General features: G+C 47.7%; 1 long non-coding RNA gene across 1 annotated transcript in view; it reads left to right on the top strand.

Moving 5' to 3' along the window:
• The first annotated feature begins 2272 nt into the window (after positions 1–2272).
• The window catches only part of LOC146865548 (uncharacterized), a 107395-nt gene continuing 82201 nt past the window's right edge, over positions 2273–27466 (top strand). The window contains exons 1-2 of the long non-coding RNA XR_014976652.1: positions 2273–2405; positions 15440–15504. This is a non-coding gene — a long non-coding RNA (uncharacterized LOC146865548). The remainder of the gene's footprint in view (positions 2406–15439; positions 15505–27466) is intronic.

The following is a 27466-nucleotide window of genomic DNA, read 5'->3' as shown; positions in this document are numbered from 1 at the left end:
GCAACTGCGCAAAGACATGGAGCACACAGACTATTAACAAGATAATGTAGGACAACGAAGCAAACACAAGCTGAGATTATGAGCCATGGGGTCGCCCCGCGGGGCCTGCGTGGTCATCTGTCACACCTCTTTTTGTCAGGGGGAACCCTCAAAGTACAACCCGCCAGTAGCTATGGCACATAGTCGACCTGCTTACCTTAGGGCAATGTTTGGGCAGTACCAAATCAGTAATGAAGTTGAAAAACAAAATAATAAAAACCCCAAACTGAATCAGAGAGAAAATGTAATAAACAAAATGACACGAAAATGACAAAAATCCAATAAGGGGAACCAGAGATATTAAGTTTAAAAAATGTAAGTAGAAATAGCGCCAAAAAGCACAAAGTGCCGATGATAGTGAATGGTCACAGTAGACAGGGACCTAGGTGCAATTTGCCGATGACTGCGATGGAGCATGGGTTGAATACGCCCATTCCATAACTTGCCCGTTTCCCGCTGAGTTGCTGCTTGGGGGCAAGGACCGGACCGGACACAGTGTTTTGCTGCGAGGAGGACTACCGCTTCCAGGGTCCTTAGCGCCGTCGCGCTCCTGTCAACGTCATCTGAGCGCCAGGAGGCACCCATAAAGATTCACGGGGGCTCCCGCGGCGAGGGACGCCCATTCCATAATTTGCCCGTTTCCCGCTGAGTTGCTGCTTGGGGGCAAGGACTGGACTGGACACAGTGTTTTGCTGCGAGGGAGACTACCGCTCCCAGGGTCCTTAGCGCCGTCCCGCTCCTGTCAACGTCATCTGAGCGCCAGGAGGCGCCCATAAAGATTCACGGAGGCTCCCGCGGCGCGAGACGCGCGCAGGTTTGCCCGGGCAAAGCACGGGCCAAGGGCGGGCCCGTCTGCGCCCGGTGGAGGCTGGCCTGTGCTACTCCCCAATTCCTGGACCAAGATAAGGACTGTTCCTGTGATCCTTAACAAGGTCAGTGATTTAAGGTCCTCTGTTCATGACCACCAAACTGATATCATGGGTAGGCGAGTGGGGGCGGGAAAGCCAAATGTTGCCCCTGTGTTGTATTCTGGTCTTCTCCTTCTCCCTGCTGCTCAGCCTGTGTGTGTGATGTCATCGGAATGTTCGTGGATGCATGGTTTGAAGTGTGGTCAGTTTGAGTGAGATGGGCTGAGCAGCTGGATGCTGCTCCCGGTGGGGCCTTCTTTACCATCCTACTTACAATGAATAAATCTACTTAACTACACCTATGACTCCTGGATTACATCACCTACAAGAGTACCTTCATCAATGTAACAGTGGCGATGATTGGAAGTAAAGAACCACGCGAAAACCTAAGGAACTGATGAAACTGCGCCTAAGTGAAGCAAGCTGAGCCTGAAAACAAAGCTAATCCACGCCTTGGATGCCCCACCGGTGTCTTTTACAACTGACAGCCTACTAAGGTACGTTTTGGGGCGTTGGACATTGTGTGGTTGAATGTCTTGATCTGCCTACAAGCAACCTACATAGTAATAAGCCTAACTACAGCCAGCCTACATCAGCCTACCTTTTAAAAGTTTCAGGCATTTAAAATATGTCGATGTGAAGACAACCATCCTGTGTGTGCAGACAACCATCCTGTGTGTGCCTACCTACAAATAACATTTGGCTTTTGAAAGGAACTGACTGTTTTCACTTTGAAACCCCCAACATTTACAAGTAGTGAAGAATTTTTGAAATTTTGGATCGGGGGTTAAATTTCGAACCTGAAGCACCCTGATGGAAATGTAATATGCAGACCTCTGTGTCAACTTGTGAGGCACAATTTGAAGTCGTTAAACTGCAGTCTGTGTTAATTACCCTGATGTCAATGTGATAAACGGATCTCTGTGTGAACTTGTGTGGCACAATTTGAAGTGGTCAAACTGCAGTCTGCGTTAATTTGAAGTTTCACATGTAGCAAAGATCAGTTTGTGTGAGCCCCGATGTTGTGTGCTCCAATTCCAAGGATTTGCATGACATTTACGAAGAAATATTGTCCTAATTGCTGTGACATCGTCTTAACCGCACCATTTGAATTTCTAAAGGCAGTTACCTGTGAAGCGAGTTCTGGCACGCGTGCAGTCTACCGTTCTGCTTTTGGAGCGTGCACCTTTGTGTGGCGAATTGTTTGAGTTGTCCACCTGACGTAGTTGGTGCAGTCACCCGTCGACGCTAAGATGCACGTTGCGTGATGACGCTTCTGGCAGCCATTTTTTTTTTCATCTACATTTAAAAAAAAAAAAACTATCGATGCGAATTCAAGACACACATACTTCAAGACTGGTATCTAGAACTTCATTCAGGAAGGTTGACGTAATCAGCACCACCTGTGTGTGCCAAACCGTGTGAGCTGCGTAGTATGCCCACTGAACAATCTGTACGGTAATGAGTGCTGCACCGATCTGTCGTACTTCAACCTCAATGTTTTGCTGCAAAAGAAATTGATTCAATATGTGACGTTTAAGTTGGTTTTATCTAGGAGATCGCGACACAATTAACTTATCCATTGCCCTTGTGTGAAACAGTTTCATTATCAAAGTTTTGGCAACACTGCCACCTTGTGGATTTTGATGGATCCTTCCCAGTTCTGTTTCAACATCTGTTCTAATGGGATTTTAGTCAAGCATTTTTCCAGAGACGACAACGGTGACTACGTTCTGTTATTTTAGTTTATTATGTTATGGTTATTGTACAAAACTTACAGTAATGTTTAATGTTATTGATCACCTTATGCTTAAGTTTTTACAGTGTTTGATCAATCACCTAATATTCTTGGCATTGGCAATCTCAGCGTTTTACATGTTGAATATTTTCTGAATATGCGTGAGAGCAGATGTGTAATAACACTGGCATTGTTTAATATCTTATTACCATGATGTTCGCGCTTGGTTTAATTGGTTAGCGTGAGTATTTGCATATATCTGGTCACTAAGTTTTCGTTTTATTTTGGAGTGTCAGCTACTCTTTAAAGTCTGTTATGAACCCCTTAAAGGCGTTGGTTTTAGGGGTCAAATACTCTTTTTAAAGTGTATTGTGTTGCCTAGGAGCGCGTTCTGGGTGTCATGTACCCGTGAGCGTTGGGGAGTCATGTACCCCTTTTAAAGTGATTTTACCTAGGCATTGGTTTCGGGGGTCAAATACCCTTTTAAAGTATTTTAAAGTTAGTCTAGGCGTGCGTTTCAGGGAGTCAAGTATCCCGTGAGCGCTGGGGAGTCATGTACCCCTTAAAGTAGTTTGGCCTAGGCGTTGGTTTCAAGTGTTAAATGACCTTTAAAGTGTGTCATATGTTTAGTGTAGGCGTGCGTTTCAGGAAGTCATGTATCCGGTGAGTGCTGGGGAGTCATGTACCCCTTAAAGTGGTGTGGCCTAGGCATTGGTTTTGAGGGTCAAATACCCTTTTTAAAGTGTATTATGTGTTGTCTAGGCGTGCGTTTCAGGAAGTCATGTATCAGGTGAGCGCTGGGGAGTCATGTACCCCTTAAAGTGTGTGTTGCCTAGGCATTGGTTTCGAGGGTTAAATACCCTTTTAAAGTGTGTATATAATGTGTTGTCTAGGCGTGCGTTCTAGGAGTCAGTTGTCCTGTGAGCGCTGGGGAGTCATGTACCCCTTAAAGTGTGTGTTGCCTGGGCGTGCGTTTCAGGGAGTCGCGAACCCTGTGCGCTGGGGGTCTAGTACCTTTTTAAAGTTGTGTTATGCTTTGGCATATGTTTAAAATTGTCATTGAGTGTTTTGAGGAGTCCTATTCCCAATGTTGTGTGTGTTTAGTTCATGAAATGATATATTTCTGTCCTTGTTATTCTGAGGGGCGCCATTTCTCTTAGTTCGGCTTTCCTGTTTATCACTTTTTGTGCTGGTCTGGCCAACTGGCATGATTTGTGATATTTAGGGTATTTTTGGTTTGGATGAGGGATGGTGGTTAGGTGATGTTTAGTGAGTCAGTTGAATGGTTGATTCGTATGGTCATATGTGGTTTTACATTGGTTATTGTGGGATGTGTGGTTGTGTGAGGTTTTACATTAAAGTGTTGGATTGTATTGTCATGTATTGTTTTTGCATTGGGTTGTGTTAGGTGAAATTGTGCCGCTCTTCATCTTTTGTATGAGAGGTGTCATCCTATCTTTCTTTTGAATTTAGTGTGAGGGTGTTTTGTTATGTGGTGTGATACAATGAATCATACCATTTTAAAATATTCACCGTGGTTTGAGTTCTTATAATGTGCTGTAATGTTATTTCAAAATGTTATGTAAATTTATTCATACATTCTCGTCATTGCTTATTTGTAATCCTGACCTTATCATGACTTACTGTGTTATTTTCTCTTGTATCTTTTGTTTTCGTTGTTTAAAGGAGGGAGATGTGTTGTATTCTGGTCTTCTCCTTCTCCCTGCTGCTCAGCCTGTGTGTGTGATGTCATCGGAATGTTCGTGGATGCATGGTTTGAAGTGTGGTCAGTTTGAGTGAGATGGGCTGAGCAGCTGGATGCTGCTCCCGGTGGGGCCTTCTTTACCATCCTACTTACAATGAATAAATCTACTTAACTACACCTATGACTCCTGGATTACATCACCTACAAGAGTACCTTCATCAATGTAATGCACAGCCGGACTCTTCAGTTAAACAGCTATCCATAGACCTCATGTTACAGAGAGCCATTGGTGTAGTCGCAAATGAGATAGAATTAACGAAAAGGCGACTTTCACTTACACCTAATCTTGCTGTACCATTAAGCCCCCTTGATGCAATTGACTCGCCCCTCGCAATGGAACAGGAACCAGTACTAAGCGACATAGGAAATGCCGTAGAATGCAGGTCGGATGATATCCATCCAGGAGGGGCCCGCCAAAAAACGGGGAAAGCAAAACCCATCACATCAAGAGGGCCCAAAAAGAGAAAAACCCCTGCTCCAGTGTCCCCGACTCTTGTAAGGAGCAAGGGTAATAGCCCTACAAAGATTGGAGATCCAGACCAGCCAGCGTGGATCATGGACTTGATTGTAGACTTGCAGGTGCAAATCAGGACTGTTGTAAAAGATGAATTGAAAATTCTAGAGGATCGAGTTGACAGTCTTGCAACATTAGTAGAATTCTGGGCCAATAGGGCTGAGGTAATTCTTAAAGAAAAGGTACCTGCCAACGTATCACCACAATTAAGAGCCCATCTCCTGCCTAGAGAAGCCAATACTGCTACTTCCAATGAAACAATACAATCTAATCAGGAGAAGGAGGGAAGGCTGCAGCGTAATCTGGACGGGGCAAAGAAAGGTTGCACCATGCAGGATCAAGACCCCGGCCAAGGAGTACTGAATTAAGGAGGGATGGTAGGGCCTTTAGAAAACCCAACCACTGGTATTGGGGGCAGACATATAGGCAGGCAAGAGGGGGGATACCATCAGGTTATGTCAACCCTCCCATGTATAAACCTACCCCCAGCTTCAATTCCCTATGTTGTCATTCTGGCTGGGGTCCCGGAACTAAAACAAGGTATAAGGTAAACTCATTACGAGCTGAAAAACAAATGTATCCATTGGCTAACTAGTAATAAGCAGTTCCTGAACAGAGATACAAACAATATTATTATGACTCGCAGGGTGGGATGGGTAGGTTGGAGACTCAAAGACATCCCTGGTGACTGTGATATCATTAACTTCAGGAGTAGGGGGATCGTCAATTATCTCTTAGACCACCCCTTTGTTAGATCTGGGAGCCCTGTCAATATTTTGCCTCTGGGTTATTTCTACCCTTCGCACCAACCCCCACAAAAGGTTAGAGGAACTTATTACTTAAAGCACGTATCGACTCAGAACATCCAACCTCTCATACCCATACAGGCACAAACAACTCCATTATTATTCAACATTCCGGTGAACAATAGGTTCAGTCCCCTTGAGGCAGTTGATTGACTAATGAAACCAGTAGCCCCTTCACAAGTTAAAGCCCAACCCTGTATATGTATCACAAAGACAAATGGGATCATCACTAGGGGCGACCCTCAAATATCCCCTAAGGCAATAGCGTAACCTATTGAGACTGGGGTGAGAAATCGACCCAAGGATAAAACGATTCAGGAGGATGAAGGTTTAATGAATAAAGAGAATCCTTCTGCTGGTATGCATTCAAACATAATAGCTGAACCCTCCCTAGACAGCATAATCTCTAAACCTCCTACATATGCTGCCGCAGGGCATACCCCATCCCTGAAAATACTTTCCTGGAACATAGCCAAATTAACATCTAAACTGGAGAACCCCGATTGGGGTCTCTTCATAAACCAGCACAATATCTGCATGTTCCAGGAAACATGGTCCAGAGAGGACTTGAATAGACAGGGGTTTGCCGTTTTTAACACTCTAGCGACACACGGTGGGAGAGGTAGACCCTCAGGTGGACTGTCAACATGGGTAGGAGTTCATCTAGGTTGTAAGGCTAAACTTACAGAGAGTTCTTCCTGTGATATTCTCTGTGTACTTTTAACAACTCACCTAAAACAAAACATCCTTCTCATAAACCTTTATTCCCGTCCAACTCCCCGGGGTCAGGAGTCCACTACTCTAGAACAACTTAAAACCCTACTTGTAAACTTTCCAACGCAATGGGGTATAATTATTGGCGGTGATTTTAACTGCCAATTCGAACCGCTTGCTGGTTTGGACGGGGACCAATTCAAGGAGGAGGACCAATATTGGTCAATCCCCGAACCTAATATCCCGCCAGCAAAGGCATGGACCCCATTAGTGCTTCAGATCCAGGCCCTTACCTTGAACTTTTCATTAAGAGCATGTAATGGTCGCACTAGAACAGACAGCCCGGGAAACCACACCTATAATAGACCAGCCCACACCTCAATTATCGATTATATGTTGCTGGATATGTGGTCCTGGCACAAGGTGCTCGACTTTAAAATTATCCCGCGACATGACAGCGACCATGACGCTCTTATACTAGAATTGGTATCACCATGCGTTGCTGTGCCCCAGGTTGATTCCCATTTACGAGTGCAAAGCCTGATACAAACTAATGGTGGGAGAAGAGTTCGTTGGGCTGAGTTTTCTCAATCCCAAGATAAAAGGGCCCAACTTTACCACCAAATAGTTCCCCATCTTTTAACCATTTCTCGAATAACAGAGGATTTGGGAACATCAAACTCCCTCCATAAGATCTCACAAAATCATCAGCTTTTGGTTGATAATTTGGCCACTTTCTTTTTCCAGAATAAAACCTAGAGAGCCTCAAAAATGTATAAACACAAATGGTTCAATGCTATCTGCCGTGCAGCCAAAACTCAACTAATATGGGCCATTAAAAATTGCGATAATGCTAAAACTAAGTTAGCTAGAGCCACTTATAAAAGTATTATAATTAAAGCTAAAAACCACCGGGAAGCCCAAAAATGGGAAGACCTCGGAAGCGCATTAAAAAATCATGATCCGAGGTCCTTCTTGAATATTATAAACAATGATACCAAGGCTGGTAAACCAGCCATAGAACCAAACATAGATGAAACTGTCTGGAGGGCACATTTTGAATTCCTCTATAGAAGAGAAAATGGAGGGGTTGAGAGAATTGTTAGGCCAATGGGATACATAGGTACGGATAATGATGCTGCTCCTTTAATCCCAGTAAGAGAAACCACCGATGCACTAGGGAAGATTTTACCTGCAAAAGCAGCAGGTCTGGATAGGATCCCTGAAGATTTGTATCGATCGGAACCCACGATCTGGGCACTGTACTTAACCACGTTGTTTAATGCAGTATTATTAGGTATGGCACTTCCCACCACCTGGGCGGGAGCAGAAGTAATACCGATCTTTAAAAAGGGATCCCCACTCTTGCCCATTAATTACCGCCCAATCAGCCTCATCGACGTCGGGCAGAAATTTTTTGCCCGAATCTTATTGGGGCGCCTCCAAAGCTGGATGGAGGAACACGAGATTCTAACACCACTCCAAGCCGGGTTTCGGTCCAAGACATCCACGATCTATCAACTCTTTAGGTTGCAGATGTTACATTGGAAATCAGTCACCATCGAGGGAGGCAGTCTCTGCCTTATTTTTGTAGACTTGAAATCTGCCTTTGACCTGGTTCCAAGGGATAATCTTTGGGCAACCTTAAGAGACATGGGAGTTCCCGATTATTTATGCCATCAGTTAGAACATCTTCATGAGGGCAATTATGTCCATATTAGATATGGGAAGAATGGAGAACTCTCTGCCCCTTTGCCCGTGGAAAGAGGGGTTCGACAGGGATGTATCCTGGCTCCAACCCTTTTTTCCCTCTATATCAATGGGTTAATAGATTTGCTGAACAAAGGGAAGAACATCGATGCCCCCAGGTTAGCGAAGTGAAGTATTCCGGCCCTGATGTTTGCGGATGATACGCTTCTCCTCGCAAAATCCCCAATGGGTTTGCAGAGGACCCTTGACAACTTCAGCGATTTCTGCAAGCACCGGGGCCTGGAAATCAACCTCTTAAAATCGAAGTATATGGCTTTTAACGTAGGTAGATCTTCTCGCACCAACCCCTCGCTGGATGGTAGACCTCTTGAGAGAGTGAAATTTTTTGATTATTTGGGTTTGACCCTGACAGAAAAAATGGATTGGGGCGCCCAAATAAATGAAGCAGGGCTGAAATCCACCCAAACAACGGGGGGGGGGGTATATTAAAACTTTATAGGAACTGTTCCTTGAAAACACTTAGTCCAGTGCTAGAAATGTACAAGGTCCAGGCTAGACCTGCTGCTCTTTACGGAGCAGAACTTTGGGGTCATTGTCCAGTTTATCCTCTGACACGAATAGAGAATATCTTTATCAGACAGCTTAAGGTGTGGAAATGTTTCAAAAATCTACTTGGCCAGGGGACAAAATGTTACACAAATCTACTTGTCCTGGGAAGGTAACTGCTTGCCCCGCCTTCTCCATAAATCACTAAGGTTGGTCTGCACGGACAGAACCTGCACTGCAATCAGTGCAACATACTGAGCAATATATATTTCAAGTGCAAGTCTAATTATGCAGTGCATGGTCATGCACTCTCAAATGCAAATCTTCACACTCACACAGTTGGAAAGCAAGCGCTAGTCTCACAGCGAAGGGAAGGAGTGTTAAGTTGAAAAGACAGTAAATCTAGAAGTGGAGAGCTGCACATCATTGAGATGGGGGCGAGCGAGTTACTGCAACCACCCAGCATTTCATGTCACACCTAGCAAGGACGCCCAGGCTCAGTCACGTAGAGTTGGAAACACTGTCCTGGCCTCTTGGATACTAGTCAAATGCTATCTGGCGGATTAAGTTTGTTTATTCTTCAGTGGATTTAGAAATCCAATAATAGTTGAACAAACACCCAAAAGTGCCACTAATTTTATTTTCTCTAGTGACATATCGGGTCTGGTGGTTTAGTGGACTAATGCGTCCATTGCAGGGCCCTGTGTTTGACCTTATGATCACACGTTGACATCCTGCCGGGCCCACTTAGCCTTTCATCCTTCTGAGGTCGATAAAATTAGTACCAGTGAGGTGGGTAACAATAAACATATAATATTAAGCGCAAAAATACCCTTCTGGGTGAATGTGTGCTTTATAAATGCATGTTATGTTATCAAGCCAGGACACAGGCCTAAACACTGAGGCCCTTTCCCTGCACCTCTTGCACGGATGGTGGTAATGTCCGAATTCAAGATGCAGGATTATTTCCTTTTACCTTTAAAAATGGGAAAGCTTCAGAGTCTGTTTCATCTGTGAAAGGAAAGCACCGTGCTTGTCGTGTGAGCATTTATTTTTTGCAGTTTGTTTATATAGCACTATCACGACCCAAAGGTATTGCAGCGCTTCTCATGAGCACCAGGTACATTACACAAGATCATGTTCATTTTTTTTTTATGCCAGAGCAGATTAAGTGAGCTGCCCAGAATCACAGGGTGTTTAGCAATGCTGAGACTCAAACCTGGTCCCCAAGGTTCAAAGTTGGCAGCTCTGGCTGTAACAGGGGAGTCAGGAGCGGGGTGGGTGTGTGTGAAGGGCATAGGGATGGTGGTTGGTAAAATGGTGGGGCAGCCCCACTCTCTCTTCGTAATAAGGGGACTCTTTGCTCCCTTTACCCACTCTGGAGTCTCATGTATAATAATGGACATCTTTATTGAAATAAAAGTTATGTTAATAAGTGAGACATTATGAAACCTCTATTAGTTCATGCACTGACCCATCGATGAACATTTAGCACAGCAGGCAGGAATCTCTCTGACAGACCGTCCTAGGCACATGCACCCACATGTGCAGACTGCACATGCAGCCCTGTGCACAGGTAGCTGTGCAAGTTTCGCTGCAGACTTCTGATGCTAGCCACAGGCAGCCATCCTGCAGGCCACTGAACTCCACCAGAGACCACATCAAACTGTCAAAAGAGCCGGACAAACCTTTGAGTGGCTGGGGTTCAGGTGGAGTCTGTGAGATGCCACTGGGTCTCTGCTGAAGGAGGTTCTGGTCACCAGAGGTGGAAGGGGAAATGAAACAGCTCTGTATCCGCAGGGGCCTGTCCTGGAGGCTTTGATGCCACCTAGTGGTGACACTGAACCAGTGACCATGAGGGGTTACGACACTGAGAGCCACTGAAAATCATTTCTGTAGTCAGAATAAAAAATAATATGGATGGGTGAGTGCAGGCATCGAGTGGGGTTTTAGGCTGGGCATGAGGTTCAGGGGTGGCGATAGGGGGGAGAACAACAGTCTAAACATTCTCCATGTACCTCTAACGTACCCAAGTATTGAGGGCTCTTTGCCTAAATAGAGCTTGAGAAAATCTGATCACATCACAGGCTACTGTGACACTTTCTGATTACATCCTCCAATCCCGATAGGACAGCCAATGAGGTCGAAAGTCTGCTGCAGTGATCGGTTTGTAACCTACGTGTCATAGATAGATACAAGTACAGTAGTTTGGTGGGCTATTGAACCTGCTACCACATACAATGTAAAGAGACACCTGCTGTTCCCCTGCTCCTATCCCAGTGGGTTAGATCAGCAGGCTGAGTCTTTTCTTCTGTGCTCTGTTTACAATCTGCCTGTCTCAGGCTCCAAAGCCAGTATGCTAGTTTGAAGGGTTAATGCACCTGCTGGAGAGGGGGAAAGGGAGTAGGGGAGGGGGGAGTGGGCAAGGGGGAGAATGTGAGCAGTAGCCTGCATGTAAGCGTGTATTAGTGCAAGGAATTGTGGAGTCGTTGGTATCTTTACTGCATGTTTAGTAGTTGATATAGTCTAACTCCCTGGAGCAACGGGGGGATTCCAGGAACATTTTTATAACAGCAGGAACAGCCTCACTTGAGGTGCTTTAGCAAGAACCGATTTGTGTGTATGGAGTCTGAATAGAGTGCGAGGACTAGTAGTGGGGAATTACTGGGTTGTGCACTCATGTGCAGTTCGTTTTGATATTTTTCATTTTTTTTATGACACACTGTCTGAGCAACAGGGAGAGAGAGAATCATTTTAGAGCAGTATTACACCTTCTAAAACCAGAATATAACCACGGTGTGCGGGTTCCAAGACTGCAAGGAGTACATTTCATTATGATAAAGTAAGGGAGTTCGGCTGCTGAGAGCGGTCTCGTGACTGGGAGTTCATGGACTGCTACTACAGAGTGCTGGGGATGTCTCTTGCAAACTCTGCATGCCTCCTGTGCAGCCCACACGCAGGATATTCTGTGCCAGGTGAGTGTTAGGGGAAATTGCCCAATTTTCAGTGCTATAAAATTAATTTCACCAGTTCCGTAGTAGCTCGTAAATACACCCAATTATCACTAATGACGTTAGAGCACTAGTTGGAAATCCTCTTCTTTCTGATATCCTGGAAGAAAGCAGACAATGTGGTCTTCCGAACATGCAACATGTAATGTGCAAAAGGGGGAGGGTGCCAGGCGTCCTCTGACTGGACTGCTGTGGTTTGATCCATACAAGTCACCCAGTTAAACTGCAAGTAATGAGATGGGAAAATCGTCTTAGGAGGGGTCTTCGAGGAGGAAGAGACAGGGCTGAGGCGCTTGTAGCACGTGGCTGCACGCAGCACGCACAATCCTCACGAGCTAAGCAGTTATTTCAAAATGTGGTTACATTGGTACATGGTCCTGAAAAATAGCAGGAAAGAGAGCATGAAACGTTGGCGCGTGAGAGAAAGATAAGGTGAGGAAGAGAGAATGAGACAGATAGTGTTAACTCATATCACATTGTGTGCAATGTAAGGCGCACACTCTATTAGCCCACCAATGAATGAGCGTCTGCGCTATGTGACTGATTCAGGACACTGGAATTTCAACATCTCTTCCTCTATACATATATAGCAGCATACAGAGGCTCACTGTTCACCACCTCACTTCTCATCCCGGCAAAAAGTAGATGACTTCGATCAGGCACTGTGCAGGTAACGGATTGCAACTCCTGTCCCTAAAGGAAATTAATTCAAATTACCTATCCCCCCCACCCCCACCAGTTTTAAAATCCACCAGCTGTCACAGACAATACGAGGTAAAAACAAACATATTGCTCATTTGGTCTAATGCTACCGTAGATACTGAGCGCGGGATTTTTTAAGTGTTTTTGGCCCGGTACCATTCTTTAATGGCAAATTTAATATAATATGCGTGGTTGCATAGCTGAGTTCCACTTAAAGAATAGTCCGCTCCAAACACCAAGTTAGGGCGCTCTGTTTTCTCTAGTGGAATCTGAACTGGGCACTAGCGTAATGCGTTATTTTGACTGCAATCAGTTGAGCTCTCAGCAGGAAGTTTGCATTTCTTTTTCCCTTTGCGAGCTGAAACGATAAAGTTAATTGTATTCCTACGTCCCTGAATGCCACAAGTTCACTCTGCATTAGCCTGGTAACATTAATGCCACACTTTCTCCTCACCTCGGTCTACAGGTCGTGCCCCAGCAACGAGCTATTTGTGCTACCCTCTTGTGTTAAAACGGAGACAGCTTCCTCGTGGTTTTGCAGTCCAAACCATTGAAATTGAGAAAGCGAGACAACAGATCGCTGAGACTGCTGCTGGTTGAGACTGACGTTCCAATCCCCCAGCCAATCACTGGCTAGAGCCAGTCATGGGCTGCTAGCGAATCAGAGGCCTCAAAAGAGTCTCCGGCCTTTCTGATTGGTTGTGAGTCCCAGATTGCCTAAAAGCCCGTATTATGTACGCGATTTAATGTCTACTTGTCCATCGGACAAAATAGACATTAAATCTTCTTGCCCGTGGTAAAAATCAACATGGCTCGGGCGTCGGGCGATATGATTTCCCCACCCTAATGAACCTTCCCAATAGTACCCCATTAATACCTCTCTGTTTAGATCTTGGGGTTAGGCCGATTTCGGAAGAGGTGGCCCTTAGGCCCCTTCTCTATTGGCTTCGACTTTGGTGTACCCCGGAGCTAGCTGCCTACAGAGAAGAATTAATTGATGTCATGGGCATGCGTGGCACGGGGAGGATAACTTGGCTGACCAATATTAAGAATATTTGTGAGGGTCTGGGGATGGGTGACCTATGGAATAAGGCGGAGGACACATCTTTATCATTACCAAGGAAGTCTCTGATGGAGAGCTATAGGGCGGGCAAGCTCTTAGAGCTTGAACAAAAATCAACTGCCGGCCGCCTAAGTATGGAATTCTTGGCCATAAAAAATAGGTATAACCTGGAACTGGTTCTGGATGATATTCAGCCTTTACTTGCTAAAAAACTGTACATCCAGTTTAGGCATGGAGCCTTGCCGCTACGCACCTTTAAACGTAATTGGGTGGGGACTACAAATAGGGGTTGCCCGGCCTGCAACTACCCTGACGAAACAGAGCTGCATGTGCTATTTTTTTGCAAGGGGTATAGAAAGGCTAGAGCCCGTTGGTTACTCCAACTATGTTGAAATCTGTGGACCCGCCGCTGCTCCGAAGCATATAGGATATTCAAAACAAACTTGCAACTGCCTATCGTCTATTCCATTTCACGTTTTTTATTCAATATGTGGCACATTCAAAGGGCGATTCTCAAGGCTTTGATACAACAAAATGACTGCTCATGAACACTATGAGTCAGCCAATTCACGTATTGGTATGGTTGTAATTGGGGGGAAAGGGTGTGGCTTCATTACTGACTATATTGTATTATCTGTCTTTTTTAAAGCTCTAGTTTTAACTAACTGTAATTACTTGATGAAATTATGTATCATTTAGTCATGCTTTTTTATGATGCTTTTATGGCATTTGACTGCCGAAATAATTATATGATGATGATGATGAATACGCCAACCAGGTTCTACCTGATCAAAGATTTTACCTTCTAAAAGTTTAAAGTAAAGTTTTTTTTTTATTGCATGTAGTTAATTAAAACCATTACAAAAAACGCATTAAAAATTGTCAATAAGATCGCATTCAGCGTTTGTGTTTAAAAAAGATAGAGTATAAAAAGGGGAAGGTATGTCCGTTTCCCAAAGTTCAGAATTCATCATAATTAGTCGGTTTGATCGGTGCATCACACTCTTGCCCAATTAAAAATTTTTAATTTTTTTTAAACAAGTTGATTTCTAAAAGCGTGGAGTCGCCACTCTCCTGTTTGAAAGTCATGTGCATATGGCCGGTATTCCTGTCCTTTTTGATGCCATTAAAACACTTACGCATTGGCGCTATATGTTGGATTTAGACTATAATAAGCTGACTTTCTGCACGAATTTGGTTGCCCTACAAGAAGTCTGAAGTGAATGGAAGTTCAATAGTTGCATGATGGCTGGTCAACAAGATCTAATTTGCGAAACACGAAGTGCATGTTGTATGTATTGCCGTCTCAGCTTATTCACTGCTGGGCAAATGCACACTAGGTTAATGAGAGACCCTTGGAGTCCACTTCTTTGTCCTGGGTACAAAAGAGCAGGTCCAGTCCTCAAGGGCTTTTCTCAGGTCACAGATAACAAATTCAGTCTCTTATGATCTTCCTCAGGTCCATGAGTGTTCTGAAGTGGGTGCTTGGAGGTGCCACATTTATGCCCAACATGAGCTAGTGGATAGGAATGACTCCTGGGCACGCCCTAACAAATGGGGTAAATATTCCCGGGCAAACCCTACCAACTTTGGGCATTTACATTATGGTAAATGAGAGCGAGGGAGCGAGCGAGAGAGTGAGCGAGTGAGAGAGAGCGAGAGAGAGTGAGAGAGAGCGAGAGCTAGAGAGAGAGAGAGAGAGAGAGAGAGGCATTGCCTAAAAAAACGCAGACCTTTGAGCATCTATTCTTAGAAAATAAGTGAAAATCTTTTTAATCAGTTTTCCCGTCCCTTCACTGTCTCTGTAAGTGCTAGTGTCTCTCTAAGGCAGCAATGGGTTTAGTATTTTTTGTCATGCCTAGTGATGCTTGTTTTATTTTCCGTGCAGATTAATTGCTACATGTCTTAAATCCTATCAAACAGGTGTAATATGCAGGTGAAACAAAACAAACAGCACCAAAGCCTGGAAATATCTGGATACTGGATGGGTAAGTGCATTTGTGTGAATGGATGAGTCCGTGATTGCAGTGTTTGGAAAAATGTGGGTGGCTGGGTATATGAGTTGGGTGCATGGCAATGTATAGCCTAATGCGGATGAGTGAATGTAAATGGGTAGGTGAACAAAGGCAATGGGTGAGCGTGAGTGGATTTTATATGCAGGTTGGTGAATAGGTGAATGAAAGTAAGTGGGTAATGAGGCGTACTCACATCGCACAAATTGAGTGGTTTGTATTTGTGCCCCACCACTATTTTCAAACGCCATCCATTGTTTCCAGGAACCAGACAGTGTTCTTGATATACAAGAGAAATTATCATCCTTCCCACAGATGTCAAGGGAAGATATCAAAGAACTTATAAAAATAGTAAAATTTGGCTCCCCACTTGACCCGGCTCCTCTTGTCGTTCTGTCAAAAGGTCAAAATGCAATCTTCCCTGTACTGATGAATATCCGTAACCAATCAATGGAGAACGGCTGCATCTCAGACGCTTGGAAACATGTGATTGTTAGGTCTTTACTAAAGAAACCCTCATTCCACTCTACGTTGGCAGAAAATCATAGGCCAATCTCCTTACTCAAAGGTGCCAGAAATTATTGCAGAAATATGTTAACAAATACATTTCTTCATTCATGGAGTTTCATGGAATCCTACATCCTACACAAATGGATTTTTTGACCAAACAGCAGCATGGAAACAGCACTAGTTGTGGTTACAGAAGAATTGAATAACATTCTTGACCACGGCAATCCAGTGGCACTTATGCTGCTAGCTTATAGTTCAGCCTTTGATCTCCCATCCAATATTAATTCAGAGATTAAAAGAGCCCTAAAATTGTTTGTTTCCTTCTTGGATAATAGAAGCTTAAAAGTGTGTGACGGACCTTTCTTTTCTGCCTCTCATATTCAAAACAGAGGGTCCCACAGGGCTCATCTTTAATATCCCACTCTCTTGAATCTTTATGTCCGCCTGCTCTCAGAGATCATATGCTCCCATGGGTTCTCAACGGTGTCATAATCAATCAATCAATCAAGGAATTTATATCGCGCACTACTCACCCGGAAGGGTCTCAAGGCGCTTGGGGGAGGGGGTCTGCTACTGCTCGAACAGCCAGGTCTTGAGCTGTTTCCTGAAGGCGAGGTGGTCCTGGGTCAGCCGCAGGTGGACGGGCAGGGAGTTCCATGTCTTAGCCGCCAGGTAGGAGAAGGATCTTCCTCCGGCGGTGGCTCTCTGGATGCGAGGGACGACGGCGAGGGCGAGGTACGCGGATCGTAGCTGTCGAGTGGGCGTGTAGAAGGTCAGGCGGTCGTTGAGGTACCTTGGGCCCAGGTCGTGGAGGGATTTGTGTGCGTGGGTGAGGAGCCTGAACGTGATCCTCTTGTTGACAGGGAGCCAGTGCAGGTCTCTTAGGTGGCTCGAGATGTGGCTGCGTCGGGGGGCGTCCAGGATGAGACGGGCGGAGGCGTTCTGGATACGCTGAAGTCTTTTCTGAAGCTTGGCTGTTGTACCGGCGTAGAGGGTGTTTCCGTAGTCTAGTCTGCTGGTGACGAGGGCCTGGGTGACAGTCTTCCTGGTCTCAGTCGGGATCCATCTGAAGATCTTGCGGAGCATGCGGAGGTTGTGGAAGCAAGATGAGGAGACGGCGTTGACTTGTCTGGTCATCGATAGGGAGGAGTCCAGGATGACGCCCAAGTTGCGTGCGTGGTCCGTTGGCTTGGGTGCGGTGCCCAGGGCCGGGGGCCACCAGGAGTCGTCCCATGCAGAGGGCGATGGTCCCAGGATGAGGACTTCTGTCTTGTCCGTGTTCAACTTCAGGCGGCTGATGTTCATCCATTCGGCGACATCTTTCATCCCTTCGTGTAGGTCGGCTTTGACGGTGTCGGGGTCTCTGGTCAGGGAGAGAATCAGCTGGGTGTCATCGGCGTAGGAGATGATGTTGAGGTTGTGTTGGCGTGCGATGTCAGCGAGGGGTTTCATGTAGATGTTGAAGAGAGTGGGGCTGAGCGATGATCCTTGCGGGACGCCGCAGATGACTTCGGTGGCCTCAGAGCGGAACGGAGGGAGGCGTACTCTCTGTGTTCTGCCGGAGAGGTATGAGGTGATCCATTCCAGAGCAATCCCCTGGATGCCGGTGTCGTTGAGGCTTTGGACTAGGGTGCGGTGGCAGACTGTGTCAAATGCTGCGGAGAGGTCAAGGAGGATGAGTGCCGCTGTTTCACCTTTGTCGAGCAGGGCTCGGATGTCGTCGGTGGCTGCGATGAGGGCGGTCTCTGTGCTGTGGTTGGCTCTGAATCCGGATTGCGATGGGTCGAGGGATCCGTTCGTCTCGAGGAAGGCGGCCAGCTGCTTGTTCACGACCTTCTCGATGACTTTGGCAGGGAAAGGAAGGAGCGAGATAGGGCGGAAGTTCTTGAGGTCGGTCGGGTCCGCAGTTGGTTTCTTCAGTAGTGCGCTGAGCTCAGCGTGCTTCCAGCTCTCTGGGAAGGTGGCTGTGTCGAAGGAGGCGTTGATGATGTCTCGGAGGTGGGGTGCGATGGTAGAGGCGGCCTTGTTGAAGACATGGTGGGGGCATGGGTCGGTCGGAGATCCGGAGTGGATGGTGTTCATCATGCGTGTCGTGTCTTCGAGGGTCACTTTGGTCCATGTCTGGAGGATAGCGGCGGGGTGCGTAGGTTCGGTCGATGGGTGCGGGGGTGGAGCGCCGAAACTGTTGTGGATGTCGGCGATCTTGCGGTGGAAGTACGAGGCGAGGGAGTCGCAGAGGTCCTGCGAGGGAGTGATGTCATATGCAGATATAATCTCACTATAGGGGTTCTAGATGGAGGAATTCTTACCATCTACAGTACCACTCCATGTAATCTATACTCACAAAAGGTAACCAGATGGTGTATCCGAACAAATCACTGGAGAAACAAAGGGAGGGAAAGAGGGACAGACGCACAGATGTGTTAAGACGAGAACCCTCACTCACCCCTGGGTGACATGCTTCATCATTGGGTTCCCTCTTGCACACTGGGACTGCAAGTTACCCAGTGTGGGCTACAACTCTCCCGTAGGAGAGGAGCGTGAGGTGTTTTATATCATCCAATGTAGGGCAGAGTGCGGGGCAGAGTGCAAAAAGTAATAAAGTTATATGTGAGTTTAAAACTATCTCCCGGTGGGTAAGATTAATCTTCATTAGTGTCCCCAGTAGATAGATTAAAAAAGCTCAGTGAAAATAGGGATATGAATATTCCCTGTTAGGATCCGGATGTCATGTTCTGCCTTAATAGACCGGAAAGGTTCTTTGTATTCCTCAGGACAGTTCACTATGTCACTCTGCTTAGTTTGTGCAAAAATAATAATATTAAAAATAAGTTACCATACTTTTACCAGTATAGGATTAATCTGTGGTACCAGCTTGTAGTCAGGTCCTCATTCTGTAAAGATATAAGAAAACACATCAAAAACACAGTATGCATATTATAAAGTCCCAATATTTACAAAACAGCAGTGTCCCTCACCAGCACTGCAAAAGTGTGTGAATACAAACAATTTAATGTATATAGTCTCACCAATTAGAGACTATTAGTCAACATCCACCTTCATAATTCCTTTTGTAGCAGGTATCAGGACTCTAAAGGTATAACATTTACAGCAACATATTGTCAGACAAAACAACAGATTCCTAGTACTCTCCACCTTTAAAACTGCATCACACTATACTCAAGATGTGGTCAAGGTGTTGCACAGTAAATTAAAAGTATTTAACCATAATGATTTTACTTCTCGAGATAGCTGTACGTTGTGAACTAGAGTCACATAGCATGACAGGGCATTGTTAATACTGCCACATAGCCCACCAAGTTCATGTAGTACCACATTAAGTGAGCCTATTATCACCCTTGCAATCTGGGTTGATGACCTACATCACATTAATAGAACATAAAGGTTCCCTGTTCAATCTCCACCTCCTGAGAGCACATTATCAAATGCAGAGCTCACGGCGGATATTCAACTATGCAGAGTAATACATTATTCACAACATGTGTAATGTGCTCTATGAACAATGTGAACTGACAGTGCGTCTTCATTCACACATCGTACATAATTCAGCTAGGCTTACCAAACTGTTAAAACACCTTTCACTGACAGCCTTGAAGAGCCCAATAACAGACGAGCAGCAGTGTCTTATGTAACGGTCTAGTTGTTAGACCAAAAGAGAATGATAGCCCGGAAGGGCAACCACACAATGTAACACTCTCTGGCCAGGCGTGGCCAGAGAGCATAAGTAAACGGGCGGAGGTCGCACAGGACATCCGGCCCGACTGGTAATTGTGGTGTGTGCCTCGTCATTATTGAGCAGCGCTGTATTAGCATTTGTGACCCCCCCCTTACCTTGAAGCCACCTTTACACTGGCGACGAAGGGTGGGCGCCATCTGTGTTGAGCTTCCCAGGTGCACCCGTCGTGTGCCCCGGTCCTAGCTGCGACCTTCCACGACGTCTCCCCGTGGTGCTGTGCCTCCGGGACGCGCTCCCGCCGAAGCCTGCGGCCGCCAGTCATCAGCGGCTATAAATCACCGCGTGGGTCGTGCTGCCTGAGGCCTGCAGCGGCGTCATCCTGCCGGTTTTTGTGTTCCAGCTGCCTGCCCCGTGAGCCTGAGCCGTCACTGCCTCATTGCTTCAGTGCACACGCGCTTGCAGGAGACGGTGTTTCCCTGCCTGTCGAGTCTCCTGTTTGCTCCGTCAGGGAGCCGAGTGGCTCCACCTGCTGTGGGAAGGTCAGTACTGCATGCTCCCAATGCTGCAGCTTTCGTGTATCCAGCCTTGGCCCTGCTATCTCCCGGCTTATGCACACAAGGGAGCACACCTGTCTTGCTGCATTTTGGAGGGGGAAATAACTGCAGGCCAGGAGAACAGGCCCCAGCACCCCAGCATTCAAGGCAGAAGAAGGAAGTCTGACTGCCAGGGGCAAAGCATATCCAGCCACTTTGCCATACTTGGTCTAGCCTTGCCGACAGGTACCACGTAGCTGACGCCCCTGTGACACCACCATGTCAAACCCGGGGAACGCAGCCGCAGCCCAACAGAATGCGGCCCCCGCTCCACAAGTGGCGCAGCCCACCTCACAACACTCCACCGGGACAAGTGTCAGTTCTTTCAAAAATCGATTGAATTCTTTGGCTACGTATTCAGTCAAGATGGAGTGCAAGTAGATCCCAAGAAATCACAAGCTATTCAGCAAGCGCCGGCCCCTACCACAGCATCGGAGGTCTGGAGTTTTATGGGTATGGCCACATATTGTAGTCGATTCATACCCAACCTTGCAACTATAGCCGAACCCCTAAGAGCCCTGACCAAGAAAGATGTGGAGTGGAAGTGGGGACAACAGGAGGACGAAGCGTTCCAGAAAGTAAAGTCGACTTTGTTGAGCAAGACCACGATGGCGTGCTTCGACACTGCGCGACGGACGGAGGTTATAGTGGACGCCAGCCCCGTAGGGTTGGGAGCGCTCCTGGCCCAGGAGACAGAACCCGGAAAATGGGCACCACGAGCGTTTGCAAGCAAATCACTTACACCAACTGAAGCGCGCTACTCCCAAATCGAACGGGAAGCACTCGCCATCAAGTGGGCTTGTAACCACTTTCATCTTTACATTAGTGGACACCCGTTCAAAATGGTAACCGACCACCAGCCATTGCTCCCTCTGTTCAGAGGCACCGCTCCGCACCCACCCCCAAGGATTGAAAGGTGGGCAATCCAACTACAGCATTACCAAATGGAAATAGAATACCGACCCGGAGCCAAGAATCCGGCTGACTTTCTGTCATGACACCCACTAGCAGAGGGCGCAGAACAAAATGAACAAGAACAGTGTACCAAAGAATACGTGTGCATGTTATCACAATGGGCCTGTCCACAAGCCCTCACTGAAGAGGAAATCAAAGCAGAAACAGACAAAGACGCAGTGCTACAGAAAGTACTGGAAGCTCTACACCAGGGATCGTGGGAAGGATTCCTCCAGGGCATCACCGGATGGAACGAAGACGACCGAACCCGGCTGGGGAGAATGTGGAGAGTCCATGACGAACTAAGCGTGGCTGACGATAATATGGTGCTACGAGGGTCACGGATTGTCATCCCTATAGGACTCCAGGAACGAGCGACAGTTCTGGCGCATGAAGGCAATCAAGGCACCGTGAGGATGAAGTCACGCATGAGGGAAAAAGTATGGTTCCCCGGTCTAGAAGCAGCCGTGTACACAGTTGTGAGAAACTGCCGAGCCTGTCAACTCACAAGCAGCCCTGAAGCACCAGCGCCTGTGATAACAGAGGAACCTGCACCCTCCACGTGGTCATGGGTGAGCCTAGACTTCGGGAGTTTCCCTGACGGACGAGTGACTGCTGTCTTGGTAGACAGTTACACGAAGTACCCTCTCGTGGAAGTCATACCATCCACGTCCTTCAACTATTTACAATCTGTACTGGAGAAAGTGTTCGCCCTGTTTGGCTTGCCCCAGGTAGTCAAGACCGACAACGGACCACCGTTCCAGGGAGGGGAATTCCAGGCACTGCTATCACACCTAGGGGTCAAACACAATCGCATCACTCCGCAATGGCCGCAAGCAAATGGTGAAGCAGAACGCTTCATGCGAACACTCAATAAAATACTTCGGATAGCAGTAGCAGAACAGTCGGACCCGGAAGTGGCTCTTCACCGTTTTCTAAGAGAATACCGAAGTACCCCTCACTGCACCACACAACGGTCGCCGTGGGCACTGATGCTGGCCGGGCCCCGACGAGACACTATTCCGGTAGAATGGCTGGGCGCCAGAGCCATACAATCTCGGGGAAGCACAAAGCTGACGGACTATGACCAACGACAAAGCTAGCCGCCAAAGGAGGGCACGATCCTGAGTCATGGCACCAGGGTGCACTGTCCTAATGCGTCACCGTCGCAACGGAGGAAAGTTTTGCACACTGTACGAGCCAGACCTGTGGACCGTACGGAACATCAACGGGATGGCCGTCACGGCTACGAAAGGAGGGGAGACCATCACCCGAAATATATCCTGGTTTAAGCAAGTACAGCCAGACAATGTGGAGCCGCAGCATCCCAGTGAACCCGGTGATGACTACCCCACCAATGACAGTTCGCCATCGCGTACAGAAGTGTTTCAAACAGACTCCACGAACCTGCCACTTCATCCGCAGAATGTGGACAAGACAACACCTGGGAAGCCGCATCAGCAGCCAGCCCAGTGACAAGTCAACGGGACACGCAACACCGATACAACCTGAGGCCCAATCCCAGACCGACTGGCAGATTTTGCATGTTGACATTCTGAAAGAACACTAACTTGGGATGGGATGTAACGGTCTAGTTGTTAGAGCAAAAGAGAATGATAGCCCGGAAAGGCAACCACACAATGTAACACTCTCTGGCCAGGCGTGGCCAGAGAGCATAAGTAAACGGGCGGAGGTCGCACAGGACATCCGGCCCGACTGGTAATTGTGGTGTGTGCCTCGCCATTATTGAGCAGCGCTGTATAAGCATTTGTGACCCCCCCTTACCTTGAAGCCACCTTTACACTGGCGACGAAGGGTGGGCGCCATCTGTGTTGAGCTTCCCAGGTGCACCCGTCGTGTGCCCCGGTCCTAGCTGCGACCTTCCACGACGTCTCCCCGTGGTGCTGTGCCTCCGGGAGCCGGCGCGCTCCCGCCGAAGCCTGCGGCCGCCAGTCATCAGCGGCTATAAATCACCGCGTGGGTCGTGCTGCCTGAGGCCTGCAGCGGCGTCATCCTGCCGGTTTTTGTGTTCCAGCTGCCTGCCCCGTGAGCCTGAGCCGTCACTGCCTCATTGCTTCAGTGCACACGCGCTTGCAGGAGACGGTGTTTCCCTGCCTGTCGAGTCTCCTGTTTGCTCCGTCAGGGAGCCGAGTGGCGCCACCTGCTGGGGGAAGGTCAGTACTGCATGCTCCCAATGCTGCAGCTTTCGTGTATCCAGCCTTGGCCCTGCTATCTCCCGGCGTATGCACACAAGGGAGCACACCTGTCTTGCTGCATTTTGGAGGGGGAAATAACTGCAAGCCAGGAGAACAGGCCCCAGCACCCCAGCATTCAAGGCAGAAGAAGGAAGTCTGACTGCCAGGGGCAAAGCATATCCAGCCACTTTGCCATACTTGGTCTAGCCTTGCCGACAGGTACCACGTAGCTGACGCCCCTGTGACACCACCATGTCAAACCCGGGGAACGCAGCCGCAGCCCAACAGAATGCGGCCCCCGCTCCACAAGTGGCGCAGCCCACCTCACAACACTCCACCGGGACAAGTGTCAGTTCTTTCAAAAATCGATTGAATTCTTTGGCTACGTATTCAGTCAAGATGGAGTGCAAGTAGATCCCAAGAAATCACAAGCTATTCAGCAAGCGCCGGCCCCTACCACAGCATCGGAGGTCCGGAGTTTTATGGGTATGGCCACATATTGTAGACGATTCATACCCAACCTTGCAACTATAGCCGAACCCCTAAGAGCCCTGACCAAGAAAGATGTGGAGTGGATGTGGGGACAACAGGAGGACGAAGCGTTCCAGAAAGTAAAGTCGACTCTGTTGAGCAAGACCACGATGGCGTACTTCGACACTGCGCGACGGACGGAGGTTATAGTGGACGCCAGCCCCGTAGGGTTGGGAGCGCTCCTGGCCCAGGAGACAGAACCCGGAAAATGGGCACCGCGAGCGTTTGCAAGCAAATCACTTACACCAACTGAAGCGCGCTACTCCCAAATCGAACGGGAAGCACTCGCCATCAAGTGGGCTTGTAACCACTTTCATCTTTACATTAGTGGACACCCGTTCAAAATGGTAACCGACCACCAGCCATTGCTCCCTCTGTTCAGAGGCACCGCTCCGCACCCACCCCCAAGCATTGAAAGGTGGGCAATCCAACTACAGCATTACCAAATGGAAATAGAATACCGACCCGGAGCCAAGAATCCGGCTGACTTTCTGTCATGACACCCACTAGCAGAGGGCGCAGAACAAAATGAACAAGAACAGTGTACCAAAGAATACGTGTGCATGTTATCACAATGGGCCTGTCCACAAGCCCTCACTGAAGAGGAAATCAAAGCAGAAACAGACAAAGACGCAGTGCTACAGGAAGTACTGGAAGCTCTACACCAGGGATCGTGGGAAGGATTCCTCCAGCGCATCACCGGATGGAACCGAGACGACCGAACCCGGCTGGGGAGAATGTGGAGAGTCCATGACGAACTAAGCGTGGCTGACGATAATATGGTGCTACGAGGGTCACGGATTGTCATCCCTATAGGACTCCAGGAACGAGCGACAGTTCTGGCGCATGAAGGCAATCAAGGCACCGTGAGGATGAAGTCACGCATGAGGGAAAAAGTATGGTTCCCCGGTCTAGAAGCAGCCGTGGACACAGTTGTGAGAAACTGCCGAGCCTGTCAACTCACAAGCAGCCCTGAAGCACCAGCGCCTGTGATAACAGAGGAACCTGCACCCTCCGCGTGGTCTTGGGTGAGCCTAGACTTCGGGAGTTTCCCTGACGGACGAGTGACTGCTGTCTTGGTAGACAGTTACACGAAGTACCCTCTCGTGGAAGTCATACCATCCACGTCCTTCAACTATTTACAATCTGTACTGGAGAAAGCGTTCGCCCAGTTTGGCTTGCCCCAGGTAGTCAAGACAGACAACGGACCACCGTTCCAGGGAGGGGAATTCCAGGCACTGCTATCACACCTAGGGGTCAAACACCATCGCATCACTCCGCAATGGCCGCAAGCAAATGGTGAAGCAGAACGCTTCATGCGAACACTCAATAAAATACTTCGGATAGCAGTAGCAGAACAGTCGGACCCGGAAGTGGCTCTTCACCGTTTTCTAAGAGAATACCGAAGTACCCCTCACTGCACCACACAACGGTCGCCGTGGGCGCTGATGCTGGCCGGGCCCCGACGAGACACTATTCCGCTAGCATGGCTGGGCGCCAGAGCCATACAATCTCGGGGAAGCACAAAGCTGACGGACTATGACCAACGACAAAGCTAGCCGCCAAAGGAGGGCACGATCCTGAGTCATGGCACCAGGGTGCACTGTCCTAATGCGTCACCGTCGCAACGGAGGAAAGTTTTGCACACTGTACGAGCCAGACCTGTGGACCGTACGGAACATCAACGGGACGGCCGTCACGGCTACGAAAGGAGGGGAGACCATCACCCGAAATATATCCTGGTTTAAGCAAGTACAGCCAGACAATGTGGAGCCGCAGCATCCCAGTGACCCCGGTGATGACTACCCCACCAATGACAGTTCGCCATCGCGTACAGAAGTGTTCCAAACAGACTCCACGAACCTGCCACTTCATCCGCGGAATGTGGACAAGACAACACCAGGGAAGCCGCATCAGCAGCCAGCCCAGTGACAAGTCAACGGGACACGCAACACCGATACAACCTGAGGCCCAATCCCAGACCGACTGGCAGATTTCGCATGTTGACATTCTGAAAGAACACTAACTTGGGATGGGATGTAACGGTCTAGTTGTTAGAGCAAAAGAGAATGATAGCCCGGAAGGGCAACCACACAATGTAACACTCTCTGGCCAGGCGTGGCCAGAGAGCATAAATAAACGGGCGGAGGTCGCACGGGACTTCCGGCCTGACTGGTAATTGTGGTGTGTTCCTCGTCATTATTGAGCAGCGCTGTATTAGCATTTGTGACCCCCCCTTACCTTGAAGCCACCTTTACATCTTACACGCTCGCTGCATGTGCATGGCAAAAGCTTAGTGCTCCAAATGGAGCCACAATGATTAGCTCCTGTATTATTAATCAAGCGCATGTGCACCCGTGGCGCTCGACACAGGGGGCCCCCATAGTATCGTGCAAAATAATTCTATCGAAACGGATTAATCCCGCTTGCCGTAGTTATATGGTGAGCGTGTCTGTCCCCGTAGTGCTCCCAAAGGAGCCGCTGAGGTTAACTCTTTTACTATTACCAGTCGTGTCATTGCACAACTGCAAAACAGTGTTAGTTAATAAACCGGGGTATGCACCATGAGGTGCCTTACCTTGTATCCTGTCTCCCGCATCGTTCACGTAAGGCTTAAGGGGGAGGACAGGTTCCCAGCACCTTTGATTTAAGCGTGGCTAGTCGGAAATGATCGCATGATCTATTTCCAATTCACGGGGGTGCTGGTAATTGTAGTGTTTTACTGAATATTTATACTATCGGTGCCTATTACGATTCGTGGCTCCCAAATGTGATTGGTATAAGTAGTGTCTTTCTGTTCAGACCAATATAAAAATGGATGGTCATGTAGTAGCAACAGCTGAATGGAAAGAAGGTTTAATCACACAGCTGGTCACAGGGGTGCTGGGAATTGTAGTTTATTCTATATTCTTATGATATTTGGAGCAAAGCACACTGTGAGGCCCCCATATATGCATGGTGTGTAATGAGGTTGTGACAAAAAGGCGGGTATTAATATATTTCTCCAACCTTATAAATGGAAAATACTGCATGTGCAGGTCATATGGTGCATCAACCCACTTAAGTGCTAGATCTATTCCCTTCATTCTCTAGGTGGATATAGTAGGCAGGATACATTACAATGAATAGGGATTGACTACACTTGGTTAAGTCTACCAAATATATCATAGTGAACACCAAGGGATATCATCATTATGTCCTGTAGTGTGGCTTTTAGTGTGGAACACCCAACGTTGTTCTCTCCTAAAGAGAACTCTCTCTAAAGGACCCATTAGTGTGTCATATTTTGGTTTGTCCAGGACCACCCAAGATTGATCGTCCTCCGTGTGGCCCATTTCCAGGAAGTGTCTAGTCAGTCATGTGTTTGACTTTTTGCATCTAACAGAAATACGATGCTCTACAATCCTATGTCTGCTTCTACGTGTGGTCATGCCAATATACTTGAGCGAACATGGGCA

The sequence above is a fragment of the Triturus cristatus genome, chromosome 2_1, assembly GCF_964204655.1.
Source record: "Triturus cristatus chromosome 2_1, aTriCri1.1, whole genome shotgun sequence".
Taxonomy (NCBI): domain Eukaryota; kingdom Metazoa; phylum Chordata; class Amphibia; order Caudata; family Salamandridae; genus Triturus; species Triturus cristatus.
This window is presented reverse-complemented; position numbering and strand designations above follow the sequence as displayed.